The sequence below is a fragment of the Zootoca vivipara genome, chromosome 4, assembly GCF_963506605.1.
Source record: "Zootoca vivipara chromosome 4, rZooViv1.1, whole genome shotgun sequence".
In the NCBI taxonomy this organism is placed as follows: Eukaryota; Metazoa; Chordata; class Lepidosauria; order Squamata; family Lacertidae; genus Zootoca; species Zootoca vivipara.
The window spans coordinates 40,093,900-40,112,999 of NC_083279.1; the positions used below are offsets into that span (position 1 = coordinate 40,093,900).

General features: G+C 42.9%; 1 long non-coding RNA gene across 2 annotated transcripts in view; it reads right to left on the bottom strand.

Moving 5' to 3' along the window:
* The window catches only part of LOC118084685 (uncharacterized), a 75,072-nt gene extending 56,498 nt beyond the window's left edge, over positions 1 to 18,574 (bottom strand). For both annotated transcript variants that reach the window (XR_009557460.1, XR_009557459.1), the window contains exons 1-2: positions 17,454 to 18,574; positions 14,593 to 14,644 (exon numbers count right to left, since the gene is read on the bottom strand). This is a non-coding gene — a long non-coding RNA (uncharacterized LOC118084685). The remainder of the gene's footprint in view (positions 1 to 14,592; positions 14,645 to 17,453) is intronic.
* Between the last annotated feature and the right edge of the window lie 526 nt (positions 18,575 to 19,100).

Here is a 19,100-nt window from a genome sequence, read left to right on the forward strand (position 1 = left end):
CTGGAGGGCTGAAGTTTGGGGATGCCTGTGCTAAACAGATCTCCCCCAGCCAATTCAGAGGCAGTCTACCAAGGGACCATGGGAGAGGTCTGCTGCCTACTTAGGTCCTCCCCAAGGTTGGTGGCTGCTGAGGACTTCATGTGGACCCCTTATTTAATCCAGCTTTGTTGTTGTTCACTATTAAGGGAATCTGGTAGACAGCAATGGAACTGGGAGCATATAAATCCCAAGGTGTTTGATTGGTAGCATGGGTTAGTCTTCCTGGCTCCTCTAAAACCAACAGGAGGCATGTGGGTTTATAGTTTTCATTCATTCTACTCAAGCAGCAGGCAGTCTGGACATAAGGGGAAATCATTTCTGTCTGGAAGGGAAGTAGGAAGCAGCAAAGAAGCAAGGTGAGCAGTAAAAACAATGATATCACCCAATATCACCTGAAATCTGAGCTGGAAGTTCTAAGGCAACAGTGCTCATCAACACAGAAGTGTCAGCAAAGACCCCCCAGAATACATCAGATGCTGTTACAACCACTCCCCAACTTCACCCAACAGCTGCCGTTCCCAAAAGCAAAACCGGTGGATGATCTGGGAGGTCAAAATAAAATGATTGGGAGCCTGGGCTGAGCTCATGAACTAGCAGTTTACCACTCCTGATTTAGAATTTTGGTAACTGGAGCCTTCATAGTCCTTTCGGGGGAGAAGGGTCATGATATAAATTGAATAACAGCTTTCTGAAGCCGCCTCAAAATGTTTTTCCATGTAGGATGGGGGCAATGTTTGTGGAAACTCAAGCTAGGGGTAATGTTTGTGGAAACCCAGAGCTCGCTTGGGTGCATTCAATGGCTTGCACAATCCTTTGGCATCAGCATTAATTTTGAGGAGATGATGAAAGATTAAAAGGAAGGGTACTTTTCATGATTATTCACAGATTTAATAGGTTTTTTATTTTGTTAACTATCTCAGAGGGATTTGGTTTATCACTACTGTGCAAATTTTTGGATATGTGTTTCAACTACAGTCTAGAAAGAATTGTACTTTTCTTGAAGGCATGATGCCTCTATTTTAGATTAATTAGTCTCTCTAAATATATGAGCAGCTGTTTGATACAAATTCATGCCCTTGACAAAATATTTGCAGTTATCACTTTCTATAAGCTCCTTTCCTTCAGTATTCTCTCTCTTTCTCTCTCCTATTTAACTCTATTTAATTAACATCAGCCAGAATGGGCCTGCTTTCGAGGGGAACCTGTTATGTTATCTCATCTGCTCCTTTGCTGCCTTTCAAAATACAGTGGTATCTCGGGTTACAGAAGCTTCAGGTTACAGGCGCTTCAGATTACAGACTCCGCTAACCCAGAAATAGTACCTCAGGTTAAGAACTTTGCTTCAGGATGAGAACAGAAATCGCGCTGTGACAATGGGAGGCCCCATTAGCTAAAATGGTACCTCAGGTTAAGAACAGTTTCAGGTTAAGAACGGACCTCCAGAACGAATTAAGTTCTTAACCAGAGGTACCACTGTATAGCATGAAAGCTCTAAACCACGGATTCCCAAACTAAGGCCCGGGGGCCGGAAGTGGCCCAATCGCCTTCTAAATCTGACCCACGGATGGCCCGGGAATCAGCATGTTTTTACATGAGTAGAATGTGTCCTTTTATTTAAAATGCATCTCTGCGTTATTTGTGGGGCCTGCCTGGTGTTTTTACATGAGTAGAATGTGTCCTTCTATTTAAAATGCATCTCTGGGTTATTTGTGGGGCATAAGAATTCGTTCATGTTTTTTTTCAAAATAGTCCGGCCCCCCACAAGGTCTGAGGGACAGTGGACTGGCCCCCTGCTGAAAAAGTTTGCTGACCCCTGCTCTAAACTGACTTGTCTTTTTGGATTAGCTGTTACTTTTCAGTATATTGGGACCATTTAGGCACATGTCGGAGTAGGGAAAAGCACATACCACAAGCCTCTTGTTTGTTTATTGTTATTACCATGAGTTTTCTTTAATTTGTTTTATTGCTATTCATATTGTTGAATATTCAGGAAAATGCCCTTTTGAGACAAATCATTATGCATCTGTTAGCAGCTGGGTGCAAATGGCCAACTCACATGCAAAATGTTTTGAGGTTCCGACAAGAAAGACAAGAAATAATATGAAGAGGGAAATACAGCTTCAGGGGTAAATCCATATTAATATGATGATAAAAGCTGGAGCCTAAGGAGTTCTGAATGCATTTACTCTTTTTTTTTGTCCTTGACTGTTTTGCATAGGGCTAACTGCTGTGTTTACACCTGATTTACTGCAAGCCTACTTTGTCACTAGGCCTCAGGGGCAACTGTCAGAGCAAGAATTCTTACGCCATGTTCCAACAATCGTCCTACCAGCTAGCAAAGCTCACTTTATACCTACAAATGGGAGGCATGTCCACAAAGTAGCTCCAGGGTCAAGGAACATAAGAAGCTGCAAGTCAAGGCCACCGGCCCATCTAATTGGAACGGCAGTGACTCTCTAGGTTTTCAGACAGGGTGTCTTTCTCTGCCCTACCTTGAGACACTGGAGCAGAGTGAATCTGGGACTTCTGGGTTTGTATTCAACATAGCGGTAAAATTTACATTTCATCAGGGCAAGGATTTCTCCCTGCACAATGGCACATTCTCCCCCTCTTCTAGTCCTGCCCACCCCTTAAGCTTCTGGAGCAGATTTGGGAATGTCACAGGGTACCTGTGGAGGGAGGAGAGGAAGTGGTGCTGGCCACTATTCAGGAAAGATGTGCCATTGCATCAGCTAGGATTGAGTGTAAGGGTGAGAAGGAATGAAAGTGTTCATGACATCCTTTTCTAACTTTTCCAAGTTCCATAAGAAGGTCAGCTCACATTTTGAGAACCCTGAGACTTAGTAAGTAATGATCAGAGTACCAGAAGCTTCTTTCTATATTGACACAGTGGCAGGTGCATAAAAACCACTAAAAATAATCCACACGTAAGCCCAAGTGCGCTTTCTATGCCGGCACGTTAGCAAATGTAATCACTTGCGTCCAATGCACTGAAGTCCCATTACAATGGTCCGCTTCTGGTCTGCTTTTCCAATCCGCCTGTGTTAGTGGTGCAATCAAAATATCTCCAATCCAATTTTAGCATGGTTGCTGTCAGAGAAGCAGCTAATGGACTGTCTCGGAGACAGACCGTGAAACAGCATTTCTCACCACCTAGGGCATTCTTTGCCACCAAACACACACCACACAACTGTATTCCATAACAGATAAGTCACAGCTACTTTCCCTTAGTAATCACCCTGAATCATTAAAGAACTGCCAATGAATGACTACCATTGGTACCCAATAAAGAAGCAGATGCTGGCTGACTTTTTATATACTTATTTAAATGGGAAAAGGGGAGAAACCACAGTGGGTCAGCTAGGTTTTGTATATTGCAGAACAAGCTGCAGGATGGAAAGCCTTTTTCAGAGGATCATCTTTATTTTAGTGTGTGGGGTGGGGGGCAGAGTGACAGGAGATCTTTCATTTCTCCCCCCCCCCAAATAAAAGGTTGCAAGTCTAATTTTTAATTTGCCTGTTGCAGGGTTGGGGTTGCAGGGGAGGCATGGAAGAACCAGATGAACTCAAACTGTGAAAACAGGACTGCTAACATCAGAGTAAAGGGGCCTGTAATTTGGGTAGCCTTGTGTCCAATGTGGTGGAAACAGCTCTCTCTGTCAGGGGGCCTTGTATTGGAAGAGATGTCCAGTCCTAGCCCTAGTCTACTTCTAAAATAATGAAAGATGAGAATGGTGAGCAGGAGGGGCCTTGAAGTGGCCCAGCGATGTCTGTTAAAAATATGGTGTGTTCCTTCTGAGGGCTTTTCAATGCAGGTGTTCACCCAACTGATAGAGACTGGCCTGCTGGGAGCCTGAAGGGCCCTGCCTTGCTTTTCTCCAGCTGGCTTGGGCCGGGCCTGACAGGCTCCATAAAAGACTGCTGCCGCTGCTGCTGCTGAGCAAAGAGGGCCCCGTTTTGTTTTGTTTTGTTTCAAATGCTGTTATTTTTTTACCTATATCATTTTAAACTGTGATAAAAAAGGTAAAGGGACCCCTGACCATTAGGTCCAGTCGTGACCGACTCTGGGGTTGCGGCGCTCATCTCGCGTTATTGGCCGAGGGAGCTGGCGTATAGCTTCCGGGTCATGTGGCCAGCATGACAAAGAGCAGCGCACGGAAATGCTGTTTACCTTCCCGCCAGAGCGGTACCTATGTATCTACCTGCACTTTGACATGCTTTCGAACTGCTAGGTTGGCAGAAGCTGGGGCAGAGCAACGGGAGCTCACCCTGTCGCAGGGATTCTAACTGCCGACCTTCTGATCAGCAAGCCCTAGGCTCAGTGGTTTAATCCACAGCGCCACCCGCGTCCCTTTTAAAAACTGTGATATTAGTGCTCTATTCTTAGTTTTAGATTTTGATTTATGTGGAAATTGTTTTCCATTTGGTTGTGTACTTTTTGATGTGTTTTATTTATTGTTTATGACTTCTGTTATATTTGTAATTATGTAAATCTTGTCATGTTGTAAGCCTCCTTGAGCATTGTTTTAACTATGGAAAGGTGGCATACAAATAAAATGATGATGATGATGATGATGGTGTTGATGATAGAAAGTGTGTAAGGCCTAACACAGTCATTAAGCTGGGGATAGGAAACCTCAGGCCTGGAGGGCCAAATACATAACTCCCAGTACAAAGCGACCGAAACCAGGACACCATCTTCTGCGGCCTCACTCCCATGTGAGTCATGTGACCTGTGCAAGAGCAAGGCCCCCGAAAAGATTATTATTATTATCATTATTATTATTATTATTGAGTTTATATACTGCCCTATACCTGGAGGTCTCAGGACAGTTCACAGAAAGGATCACTTGGGGGCAGCAATCTTGTGCAGCACCCCAAAACATGTGTTTTTGGGTGCCATGTCCGAAAAAGTGCAGCCCAAAATTATGCAAGGCTGTGGCAGCCATTTTGGCTGTTGTCCTCTTGCAATAAAAAAATGGGATGTCCCTTTTTTCCAGGGCGGTTGCAAATGCAGCCCTCCCAATCTCTCTACCTGGTCCTCAGAGTTCTCCCCAGTGGCCCTGCTTCACGCAGAGAGTGTTTTTGTCTGCCTGGAATATGCCCTTTAACTTTGATAATGAGCCCCTCCACACTGGTGTTCTATTGCAGGTGTATTTTGCAACATGTTCTTGACACAGTAATAGTGCATTAGTGGTGGATTCATTATCCTTCGGTTTGTTCTGAGATGCCTCCCCAGTGCTACCACATTATTGCTGCCCAGAGGAGCTATAGCACAACAAAGGTGGAACAAAAATAAACCAGAGGATTGGGGTGGTTTAAAAAAAAAAGTTGTAGGAATTCATCAGGAAGTTATGATATATACACTGAATGGAAATGAAACAGAATGATGGCCCAAAAGCTTCTGCAGGTTCAGATTTGCGTGTGACCACCCTGATAGCATCACGAGCACAAGTCACCATGAATGTGCAACAGAAAGGACAACTGGAAGGGCCCAAGGTCTCTTGCCTGTCTGGATAGAGGGTGTGAGTGTGTGCAGAAACTAGCTTTCTATACAAATATGAGATTTACATCACTACTCCGCCCATTTTTTGCCCCCAGCAGCATGTGTCCCTAGAAAGGTGTCCCAGAAAGGAATGCAGCCCTCTCATCAGAGCCAGCCAGTGAGGCCAACTAAGTTAGAGTCTCGAATGATGTATGATCCCAAAGGAATTGTAGCAGGAGCAGAGGGCAAAACAAGGGTGGAAAGATACAAAACTAAAGTGATGAGCAGGGGCTAGATTCTTATCTTACGGGACCTTCATAAATGTATAGTGGGTACATATTTGGTGAACATTTCTTTGCAGGCAGCACTTTCTTCTCAGAACCTCAGCTTTCCACCCAAAAAATTTTATCTAGCCATCGTGACATCAGCTATAAAGATTTTGAAATAATGTGATGCCATTGTGTCTGAAAGGTTGAGAAACAAGGTAAATGGAAAGATAACTTGATTATCTTGATTCTAAATCCAATAATTTCTAACATGATCTCAGAAGCCTACTTCTGAACACGCAGAAAGATTGATTCGAGAGATATCAGTACTGCACCCTCTTTTGGATGACTGTCAGGGAAACACATTTAACCCTGGAGTAGGTGAAGTAAAAGAATGCAGCATGTTAAATGCTGCAGTTTCCCTGCATTCACCCACCATCTTCATAGTATTTATGGTATGCATCCCCATACAGAGGCTTGATTTCACTGTTTAGGAATCAGCATCTGCATGCAGGAATGGAGATATGCTTAAATAGCAAATTTCTGAAAAATGAAATGCCCACACAATACATGGTAACATTTTCAAGCTCCAGAAGTCATTAAAGTAGTACAACAAACCAATGGAGGTGTGAAAGGATGAGTAAAATCCACTGGGCACAAGCAAATTTTATGCAAATTGCATTTCACTCATGGAAAAGTGCCAATGTTCTCAGTTTGGGACATACTGTCCAACTTTGCAGTAAAGATCAGTGTTAAGTTTCAGACATCCACATCGTCTTCCTTCCAAAATCTCATTCTAGAAAGAACATCTGTGATTGAAGCCACAAGGGAGCATGGGAATTTCCACAGTAACAAGAAACTTCTAGTTAGCATTTACAGAACTATATTTGAGGAAGCTGTCTGCGGATAAACGTCGGCTCCCTCAGCCAGTAAAGTGAGACGAGCACCGCAACCTCAGAGTCGTCCACCACTGGACTTAACTGTCAGGGGTCCCTTTACCTTTACCTTTTAATCTGAGGACAAATGCTTTCCTTATCATGGGTACTTGCCCTTCACTGCTGCACTTCTAAATGTGAATATAATTGCTTTGTTTCAGAGTGTGAACTACGAACTGGGATTTCCTGAATGAAGAGTGGGTAGCCCAGGACACTTGCTGGTGGCCCAAGATTGATTTGTGCTACCCCCATTCATGAAACAATAGAGATGTAGAGGAAAATGAATCTTTAATTACTTTTATTTATTGGGTTATTTCCAACAAAATCATTGTACTCGTGCAAGAACTTCCACTTGTGCACAGGCCCGGCTCGCCCATTGACTCTAGTGGCACAATGCACCACGGCGCCTGGGTGATCAGGGGGCGCTGAGGAGCACTCCAGCAAGTGGGGGAGCTTCGCGGCGGCCTCCCTTTTCCCTCTACCAGCCGCGCCGCGAGAGCAGGGAGGGAAGCGAACGGAACAGGGGCACTAGGACCCTGTTCCGCTCTGCAGCGCCAGGGTCATCCCTCACCCCAGCGCTGCGTTCCACATGGCAGCACCTCCACCAATGAAACGCAGTGCCCTGTTGGCGGGAAGGAACCCGGCGTGGCCCGGCCTGCCCAGGCACCCCACTCTGCTGGGAGAAGGGAGGAAGGCCGTGCAGAGCAGCGGCGTCCCCACCCCCACTCAACCCGGCAGCATCGGACAGGCAGGCGGCCTCCGGCACAGCGCGGCCCTGCTGTGAGGTGCGGGGGGCGCTGTGAGGCTCCCGCCGCCCGGCACGCCAGGTAAGAGTTTTCCTTTTTTTAAGAGTGGGGGGCGCCCCTGAGGGATCCCTGCACCAGGGCGCCCGATGACCTTAAGACGGCCCTGCTTGTGCAATGAAACCACCTTAACCTTTCCTCTCCCCACCCTGCTCCAATTCTGCTGTATAATAGATATGGGGGTGCACATGGTAGGGAGATGGGGGGGAGAGTTGTACAAGCTGAAGTCCTGGCATGAGTGGTATGGTTTGGTTGCATACATCTGTCTATAACCGTAACCCTTCCACCCAAAGGATCCCAGGTGTTTTGCAACATTTCATTAAAAAACAACATATCAAACAATGCTTAGAAACCTGTATGAAACCAAAACACACCATTGTATTTTTAAACAGCATTGAAAACTTTTAAAAATCCCATTTTTCTATTGGGTGTTTTAACGGTACTGTGTTTTCTTCATAATTTTATGCATTGCTATTATTTTAAAGTTACTTAATATTGCTTTATGTTATTGTTTTAATGACTTGATATCTTATCAGTTTGTTATTTTCCTGAATGCTTTGTAAGCAGCCTTCGGAGGGTAAGCACCCTAAAGGTGCGTTTTAATGCATATATAAAATATATCCAGAAACTAGAAATCAGGATAATTATCCCATGTTCCAAAAAAAGGCAGCATTTACTGCATCAAATGCAGCCCCTTTAAAAATGAAAGAAAGATAAAAATGAAAATCTATGGTGTTTGCACATATTTATAATAGTCACTCACCTCAGGAGTGCCACAAGATCACAAATGAGTGCTGAAACAACTGAGTGATAACCTGCCTATTGAGGCATGATCCACTTCACAAAGAGGTATGAGAGCCCTCATTCTGTTTTATGTGTTAATTGCATGCTGAATAAGACTAAAAGGTGTGAATGCTCCACATTCATCATCCATGGGTGTTAACTTTATAGCTTTTGCTCTGCTATCAGCATCTCAATTGCCTTTTAAAAACACTGGTCTGGAACCTCTTGTACTGCAGAAAAACCTCAAACAAAACAAAACCCTTCACATAGCCTAGCTGAGCAAAAAAAAAGTTTGGAGGGAGGGTGGCCTGGCTGGCCACATAAGTTCTGTCTATATGATTATAGACTTGAGTTTCCTCGGGGAAAAGAAAAGATGGGGTATAAATAAATATATTATCATCGTAATAGAGAGATATTCCAAGAGGGCCAGCTCTACTTCACCTGCCAATATGCATGGTGATATGCATGTAAGCTTGGGGAAACCAAATCCTTGATCAGCTTTTGCTTTGCTTTACCATCACCTCCTGGCAAATAGAAGGGGAAGAAATGGAGGCAGTGAGAGATTTTACTTTCTTGGGCTCTTTGATCACTGCAGATGGTGACAGCAGTCACGAAACTAAAAGACGCCTGCTTCTTGGGAGAAAAGCAATCTTAAAAAGCAGAGACATCACCTTGCCGACAAAGGTCCATATAGTTAAAGCTATGATTTTCCCAGTAGTGATGTATGGAAGTGAGAGCTGGACCATAAAGAAGGCTGATCGCCGAAGAATTTATGCTTTTGAATTATGGTGCTGGAGGAGACTCTTGAGAGTCCCATGGACTGCAAGAAGATCAAACCTATCCATTCTTAAGGAAATCAGCCCTGAGTGCTCCCTGGAAGGACAGATCCTGAAGCTGAGGCTCCAATACTTTGGCCACCTTGTGAGAAGAGAAGAGGGCACAAGGAGAAGGGGACGACAGAGGATGAGATGGTTGGACAGTGTTCTTGAAGCTACCAACATGAGTTTGACCAAACTGCGGGAGGCAGTGGAAGACAGGAGTGCCTGGTGTGCTATGGTCCATGGGGTCACGAAGAGTCGGACACGACTAAACGACTAAACAACAGCAACAACAATTTATTTTTGTATATGTTCAACAGATTTATACGGTAGGCTGCCTTCCTTCCCACTAAGAAAAATTAGTCCCAAGCAGCTAACAATATCACTGTTGTTGTTGGCTATGAAGCTTGTTGGGTGACCCTCAGTGACCCTAATCAACCTCCAAAAACTATTGGGAGAATAGAGCAGCTTAATCTCACTGATGTTGCTTTGAGGGAGGGCAAGGTTCTTGTGTCAGAAGCATAGGCAAAGGACTGCACTCCTCACTTGGGTCAGTTCACAAGGTGCAATTTGCTAACAATGGTGCTGTCAGGGGAGGATTTTAGGGCAGAAGTCCAAAGCCCCACTCAGCAGAATGAGGAGGGCCCTCAAGCCCAGCAGGGACAGCTTAACACATATGTGCAACACTATATAAAGTACCAGGACACGGGTGGCACTGTGGGTTAAACCACAGAGCCTAGGGCTTGCCAATCAGAAGGTCAGCAGTTCAAATCCCCACGATGGGGTGAGCTCCCGTTGCTTGGTCCCAGCTCCTGCCAACCTAGCAGTTCGAAAGCATGTCAAAGTGCAAGTAGATAAATAGGTACCGCTGTGGCAGGAAAGTAAACGGCGTTTCCGTGTGCTGCTCTGGTTCGCCAGAAGTGGCTTTGTCATGCTGGCCACATGACCTGGAAGCTGTACGCCGGCTTCCTCCAATAATGCGAGATAAGCGCCGCAACCCCAGAGTCGGTCATGACTGGACCTAATGGTCAGGGGTCCCTTTACCGTTTATATAAAGTACCGGTAGGTTTGGGAAACCTTTGGGCCTCCAGATATTGCTGAACTACAACTCCCATCATCCCTGGTTATTGGTTATTTCCTTGGGCTGATGGGAGCTGTACTTTATCTGGAACATCATTCCCCACACCTGCTCTAAAGAGTCTCCCCACTGCTCCAGTAAGACCACTGAGTCCAGAGTCTAAATATTTCCTAACTAGTTACAAGTAGGTAGCCGTGTTGGTCTGCTGTAGTCGAAACAAAATTTAAAAAAATCCTTCCAGTAGCACCTTAGAGACCAACTAAGTTTGTCATTGGTATGAGCTTTCGTGTGCATGTATCTGAAGAAGTGTGCATGCACACGAAAGCTCATGCCAATAACAAATTTAGTTGGTCTCTAAGGTGCTACTGGAATGATTTTTTTTATTTCCTAACTGATCCACTATTCACTACTGTCAGGGCTGGTTCAGCTGCAGGTCAACATGGAGACTCAAAGACGAGCTGTAAAGTTGATTCTTTATTCAAGGAAACAGAATACAAGCAGAGAAACAATGGCAAGACTGGCTCCAGTAAAAGAAGTTGCCAGAACTGGCCACTTGGGCCTTCCACTTCCCTCTAAGTCTCCTCCCCATCTGGCTGTTTTCCCTGCAGTCTTAAACTCTGCTGGGTTGGGGTGAGGGCTGCCCTATCTGTGCTTTTTGTTCTGCTACATGCAAAAATCTATCAGCCCTTGGAAACAAGTGGGAAGGGGGAGCTGAACACAGCAGAACTGGCAGGCTCCTGTGAATCTGTTACAGCTTCAGGCCCCACACCTCCCCCTCAGCCATAGCTGCCAAGTTATCCCTTTTTTAAAGGGAAATTCCATTATGCTGAATAGGCTTCCTCGCGAGAAAAGGGAAAACTTGGCAGCTATGCCCTCAGCTTCCTCTTCTTCCTCTCATTCATGCCTGTTGCTTGTTCAGCATCCAACCATACTGCTTGCCCTTCAATCTCTGACCTGTCTTCTGTGTCCCACTGCCAGTCCCCTGGTTCCAAGCCTTCCTCTTCCGAGGCTTCCCTAGCGGGTTCTCCAGCAGTAGCCTCCCACCATTCCTCATCGTCCCTGACATCTCCTGACAATGTTCAAAAGTTTGCTAAAGCTCAAACCAGTTTTTCAGTCAATTGCGATAAGGTAGAAATCTTGCCCTACCAACTGGCCTGATATCCACAAAAGGTTTATCAAACTGGAGTGTCTGGCCCTACTTGAATGTGTGCCAAGTTTACAAAATGGAAGGTAGCCATAGGCGTTTTGTCTGAGCAGACAATGCTTTCTAGTCAGCAGCAGAAAAAGCCAGACATGGTGTATTTTCTGCAGGCTGCTGCACTGTGCATTCTAACGTCTTTTCTCTGATCTCTTAGCAATCCTGATGGCAGAGTTGAAGATACAGGGGGATTTCAATGCCCCAAAAAACTTCTCAGCAGTCCTGAGATCTCAAAAGTATTCAACTTCCTTAACTAGAGCTGAACCAAAATTTCTCAGGCGGCTTTTTTTTTCCCAGAGAAAAATTGTGAAGTTTTTCTTTTGCTCACCACCCCCAGAAAAATAAAGGTACTTTGCAGAATTTTCTCCTAATATTTTTCATCACTTTTTGTGGCAGCTGCCATTTTCTCCTGCATAATGCCCTAGAACCATGCTAGATCTGACACATTGCAAAATGGTGGTGAAGCTGCCCACAGAGTTGTTGTTGTTGCTGCTGCTGCATCATGTAGCAGAAAAACGAAATAAAACTTGGGGCGGGGGAGGAGAGGAAAGGAAAGAGGTTGTGCTAATAATGCTGCTGCTGGTGAGCCTCACCCTCAAGAAACTGATGGAGAAATTGTCCTTCAGCAAAATGGTCCCCTCGATTTCTCTGCCCACAAATAAGGGGCATTTTCAAGAGGCCATTTTTGCACAGCCCAGTCGTAACATTGTTCTCTTCTCTTACTTATCTACACTTCCTTATTGTGTTACTTCTCCTAATACAATGGGGGTGGGGTATTTTGTTGCTGCTGTTGTTATGTTCTGTATTTTGTGTTTTTATACTGTAAATTGCCCTGTGATGAAAGGCAATGTATGTATGTATGTATGTATGTATGTATTTATTTATTTATTTATTTATAAATAAATAAATAAAACAAAACAAAACAAAACAAAATCAATCAATTAATTGATATAAAAAACACCAAGAGCTATGCCACTCAAGCCATTCCCATAAGGGAAACAGTAACATAAGAAGGCCTTATACGCGATTCAACTCACATGCCTGGATTCCTGTCTTTTCAACACCAAGGGAAGACTTTTTATATTTTCCCAGGCCTTTTAATTATATGTTTTAAGTGCAATTAAGATATGACCACTAATTGCTTTTCTCCCTTTCTGGTTTTTAATATTGCTCTTGCTAGCCTGTTTTTCTGCTGCTTTCTAAGTTTTCTGTTATTTGCATTGTGATAGATTTAATAAGATTGGATTGCATTTCTGTATCTTATTGATCATTTCAAATCACCCAGAAGACTTGGTTGAGGAGCAGTCTAGAAATGAAATAATATAAATTAAATAACATCTGGTGATGCTTCACTTGTGGCAAAATCATTTCAGCTTCCCTTATTTTGCATTATTTACTGCTTCCTTTCCATCCTTTACCATGTTTCATATATTGTCAGACTTCTTCTTCCCATTCCCCTCATCTCACTGCACTGCCATCTCTGCATGTTCTTAATTAGGTTTGTAAGGTCTCTAGGAACAGGAGATGTCATTATGTGTTTTGTAAAACATTGTGTGCATCTGCTAAGCAATACAATGAATAAGTAATAGGAATCTTTTTCTTTCTTTCTGGAAGTTAAAAACTCCATTGCCATTTAAAGACTTTCTGTTTATTAACCATCTTGCTTTTCGGTAATTTATTAAATCAGTTAAATTTAAATATATTCTCCAAATCTGAATACCTTTCTTAGTACCGTATCTTGTTATATGAAGGACCTGGCAGGGCCCAAGATTTGACGATAACAAGAAGTAACATTGACACAAGGGAACCAAATTTGAGAAAGTTCATATTAATGACACTTTCTGTTTCCTGTTACTGCCATTATGTCCCCAGGTTACTTATAGGACTCAAGACCCCACAGTTAAACCATGAACAGGCTAGCTGTTTTCTTGCAAAACGTGAAGTAGATTTCCCCTCATATACAGTATTTTCTTTCCCTAGCCCACCTCATAAGACTAGTTCACAAAGGAAGGAACATGATTTTTCTCCCCCAGGCACCGAGTCTCTTGCCTGTGCAGTTGGCAAGTGCCATGCATCAAACACCTGTAAGCCTCCTACAAGATCCCACCACATGCAGAAAAAGAAGGGCAGATCCATTGCGCTGCTGTGTGCATACCTAGACATGGGCAAAGAAGGAATCCTGTAGAATTATCCACACAGATGTTTTGCTTCCTCGCAGGCAACATGCTAAGCACAATGAAGACAAACCAGTCTCCTTCTATGATTCTTTTCGTAAACATGCTATCCTCATCTTAATACAAGGGTTCACACTGAAACAGCACTGGATTTAGGATGGTGCGGGTGGATTTCCCACACAGTGTGCTGAGCCGAGGAGTTGCAAAATTGAGAAGATCCATAATTGAGAAGATACATTTGGGGGCACCAACTTTTGGTCTTGCACAGGGTGCCATATAACAATAGATTACCAAAGTCCGCCCCTTGTGATTTGCAGCAGTTGGTATTCATACTCTCTCCAACAGCAGAGGTAGAAGATAGCCATCATGACCTTCATTGATAGCCTTATCCTCTATGACAGCCTTATGCTAGTTGAATGCTGCCGAACCCTGTTTGTACATAGGAATGTGTTAGGAGGACAGATCGTGGCTGAGTGATAGAGCACATGCTTTGCATGCCACAGAGGTCTGTCTGTCTGGCTCAAATAGCAGATGATGGTAAAGACCTTTGCCTCAGGACCCAGAGAGCTACTGCCAGCAGAGCAGACAATATTAGGCTAGATCAGGGTTTCCCAAACTTGGGTCTGTAGCTGTTTTGAGACTACTGGCCCTGCTGGCTAGGGATGATGGGACCTGTAGTCCAAAAACAGCTGGAGACCCAAGTTTGGGAAACTGTGGGCTAGACGGACTACTAGTCTGACCTTCCTGTTAACTTCTAGTCAAAACCTTTAGTTTCCTGAATTCACTGGAATGATAACTGGAGCAATGGCTTTTGTTCCAAAAACATAGCCATTCCCCTCAAACATAGTCATATGCACTATGTTAATTAACAGCTGCATATTCAGCAACGTGTCATTTTTATTTAAGCACAATATTAATTTAACCCATAAACTGTATAGAGTGACAAATGCTAAATGCATTCTAAGACAATGATCCTGCCACTTGCATTTCTGAAAAGGAAAACAAAGACATACCCTTGACTTCCGTGTCTGCATCTTTCCACATCATGCTCATTAGCATCCAAGCCTGTGAATGTTAATTGGAAATTTATTGAGAGGAATTAGCATATTGATACAGTGGTAATGAGAATTAACTATGAATTATGAAAATTGATACACTGAGGTTATCTAACCCTGAACATCAGAACCTGGCAATTGAGAAACTGATTGGCTATTAGACCTCTGTTCAATAGGTGCAAAGAATCGTCTAATGAGGAAACAATTTTTTTTCATACTGGGGCAAAAACTGTGCCACTCAAATCACTGGATATTTTGTGAATGGCTTTAATGGGCACTGGATCTGACATGCAATATGTTGCGCTTTAATTTGCTGAGACAAATCTATGTTAGCATACTTGGTAATAATAATGGTTTCATTTGTTTACAACAGTGGCTCTCAGTGTCGTATTGTTGGAAGAACCCTGGGGAAGGAATGACAGATGGATACACCATGTCCATAGGAACAATTATGGAACAGACCTGCTGCCGTCTCTCCATTTTTCCTCCCTTACCTGTCGCCACATAAGCTCTGTTTTCTTTATTTTCCATTATTCCCTTGCCTGTCTCCCCACCCCCACATCCTACTCTCCTTCTTGTCATATATCCTTAGTGAAGTAATCTTTCCTTATTATAGGCCCCGCGGAATTCAAATCTCTATATGCTTTCTAAGGCTTATCACCCATTGAACTCAATGGGACTCATTTCCAAGTAAACACGCAGCAGAGCAAATGCTTTCTGCTGTGTCTCCCATCACATTTGAACAACCACGGTTAGCTATACGTGTTTCATTCGTTCTGGAGCTTTTGCTGATATAATATTCTGTGTAGTGAGCCTCTGAAGCATGTGACACTTAAGATGTGATTACATTAGCACACTTTGCCTTTCCCAGAGATGATAAAAGTGGAGTACAATAGAAGGCTGGGCGCCCAATCATGCTAATAATACATTCACACAACCACTTCAGCACACCAAGGTTGTCATTCAGCACACACAGAGGTGTCGTGTGATGGTTCAGGAAACCATACAGAAACTGGATTTCGGTCAGTGTTATCAGTTACGTTTCTTTGGGCTTTTGTATTTTTTTCTTCAAATGATTCCACAGAACACATGGGTCAGCACTCTAAAATGTACCAAATTCCTTCTCTGTGATTCGTAATGATGCTGTACTTGATGAAACCTTAGGATCCAAATTATTATTAGACAAACTAAGGAGTGTGAAATTTGTAACTGAAACCGTCAAAGTTTACTTATATAGTATCATTGGTACACAAAATGTTTCCCTGAGACAAGCAAAACAGATTAACTTGGGGAAAGAGGAGAATGTAAAAGTAACAAGCACTTAAGACTATTTTCATGAAATGTATTCATTTATCATACTGATACTTCTGATACTGATACTTCCACTTTTATTCAGAATAAGGGGGCTTACCATCCAGAAAGGTACAAATTAACAATAAAACAAGAATAAAATTATATCAAATGTTTAAAAAAAAACCCTGCAAATGTAAGAAATGCAGTCAAATTTCCATTAAGAGCAACATACTTGCAGGGTCTACTGGAATAAAAAAAATATTGCTGCCTGTCAAAAAGTAAGAAGAAAGGGGGCTGGTACACCTCTCATGGGACTATTCCAAAGTCTGGTGCCATAGTAAAAAATATGATTACGCATCCTAAGAAAAGACCTAATGCCACCTTTGCCAACCTGGTGCCTTCCAGATCTTATGAACTACAATACCCATCAGCCCCAGTCAGCACTTTGCTGGCTGTGTGTCATAGGAAATGTAGTCCAAAACATCTAGAGGGCACCAGGTTGGTGAAGGCTAGTGGAGGAAATAGAGAAAGATAGCTAATCTTATTTTATTTATTTATTATTTTTAAAATGTGTGCTACAAGTTAGATTCCACATATGAAAAAGTGGCACTCTAGTAAAATAAAAAAATTCCTTCAGTAGCACCTTAAAGACCAACTAAGTTTTTATTTTGGTATGTGCTTTCATGTGCATGCATGTATCTGAAGAAGTGTGCATGCACACAAAAGCTCATACCAAAATAAAAACTTAGTTGGTCTTTAAGGTGCTAATGAAGGAATTTTTTTATTTTGCTTCGACTCAGACCAACACGGCTACCTACCTGTAACTGGCACTCTAGTGTCACATAGGCTGTCTTCAATGAAAGCATCTTACAAATATTATAATTATCATATATTAGTATATTGCTATTTTATTTGTATGTATATTAAACTGAAATCACCATTGCTATTTTCTGTGCAATATTCATACTTCTGAGTTTCAAGTTAATTTTCTTACTTTAGCCTTATCTTATATTTATCAAATCTAAATTAATCTATTTCTCATCCGTTATTTGAATACTGAAAATTCTGCTATTTAATTTTTTCAAATTCATCTTCAATTCTTATATCATGCTCTTTTATCATGCTCTTTGAGCTTACTCACTGATAACTAGAGCTACCAACTATATTCATCATTTGCAAGCAAACCATCTGGAGATATATCTGGAATTAACAGAAATCTCTAAAATATGTAATTACTTTGAAAGATCTTCCATACAAAAGTCTTTATATTTCATTAAGTAAAAAAAAAAAAGCAATCCTATAAAGCCATGGAGCCTATTTAAAAATTATTTGCTAATGAAATCCATTATGTTCTCAGAGTACAATAATTGAATTCTGTGGGATTTACTCCCTATACCTAAGATACAAGAGCTTAATTTTAGGATTAAACCTTATTTTAAATATTAGCCCACAGAAAGTGTGTACACACACACACACACACACACACAAAAATACTGATATAGTCCAATAAATATTGGATGACATACCCCAAGACTGGAACACTTCTACATATGTGGTGATCCTGTTCCCTATAAGACAATTGTGGAACTTAAGTTATTTGCTTAAATTGATAAAAATGATAAGACAAAATGTACCTGCATGTTTTGTCATGCTCCACTTGATCAACAAGACAGCTTGAACAAAGACTTTATTTTATTTTATTTTATTTTAGTTGTTCGCTAATAACAGCAAGCAAAGAACAGGAAAGAGTCAACTAAATCCCAGTATTGCCATGTAGAAGTTGCCATAATGTAAAACATGAAAGAAGTGAAGCTAAGCCAGAAATATTGTATGTTATCTGGCCTCCTTTCCTAAGTTATATGTCAAGTAGGAGGGGACTTTAGGGTTGCAGGATATAGTCTATTTCTTTTAGTAGAACCCAGAAGTTCAACAACAAGAACCAGGTACAAAAAGGCAGAACTACATACTGAGAGGAATCACTGAAACTAGTGGAGTTTAGCTGATGCATCAAAGCTTAGAAGCCTCAGGCAGTTGTGAAGGCACCAATCACTCAGGAGATGCAGCAGCACCTGAGAAGTCTAGGCACCATTGAGTAGGGAAAGCCTGCTCTCTGTTTGTTTGTTTGTTCCCACCTCTGTGCCATGCACAGCAATAACCACACCTCCATCTCTCAGTCGGATGGCAAAGTGTTGCAAGCTAGCTGGTGCTCAGGTGTCCACAAAAGTGGTTGGTTACAAGGAACAGCTGCCATTGTTTCTGGTCGCTCACCTGATCTCTGACTCTCAGAGGTGCAACAGATTGGGTATGCCCAGGACACAGAGGGGAGGAGTGCAGGAATCCAAGCAGGGAGAGTTGGCTGCTTGTGTCAGAAGGTGCCACCTCTTATTCTTCTCACTTGTGCTCCGCCCTCCAGAAGATGCCACAGTACCGTAAGAATTTGGGAAAGAGCCACAGCTGAGTAGGCCTGCTGCTCAGATCACATCTACTTTCACTGTCTCTTTCTCTCAATGTAGCAAAGGCTGGAAGACCTAAGAGAGCAGTCATTACAAGGAGTGGCTGCCACGGCTTCTGACATATACCATGCCTGCCCCTCTTTCTGAGGAGAATCTGCTTGCTCATTCACACTTTGCCAAGAAGACCTGAGCCCAGCGAGAGAGCAGGTAGAGTGGACAGAAGTGATGACCACTGCTGGCCATGCTAGGCCCAAACCCCACTGCCCAGAGGGAGGACCTTGAATGAACAGCTGCATCATAGCTGTCAAGTTTTCCCTTTTCTCACGAGGAAGCCTATTCAGCATAAGGGAATTTCCCTTAAAAAGGGGAGAACTTGACAGCTATGAGCTGCATGTGTCCACTTGCACACCCGACTTCTCCCAATCCTAGGATTTGGGCCCAATCCTAACTGCTGCACCACCCAGAGAAAGGGCAATGGGCACAGCTGGATGGCAGCAGAATTTACACTCTGAGCAAAGTGCCACAGGGAGGTAGGGTGGAAATGTTTTAGAAATATGTAAGAGCCACCTCCTTGGTTGCCTTCTTTCTCTTGGTGGGAAAGACTGGGCCAGCCCAGAGCCGGTCAAAGGCATATTGCTAAGAGTTCCCTTTAACCTGAAATTGGGCACAAGATTCAATATCTGTGGTTAAGCCCAGTTGCCCATTTCAATCCCAGACGCA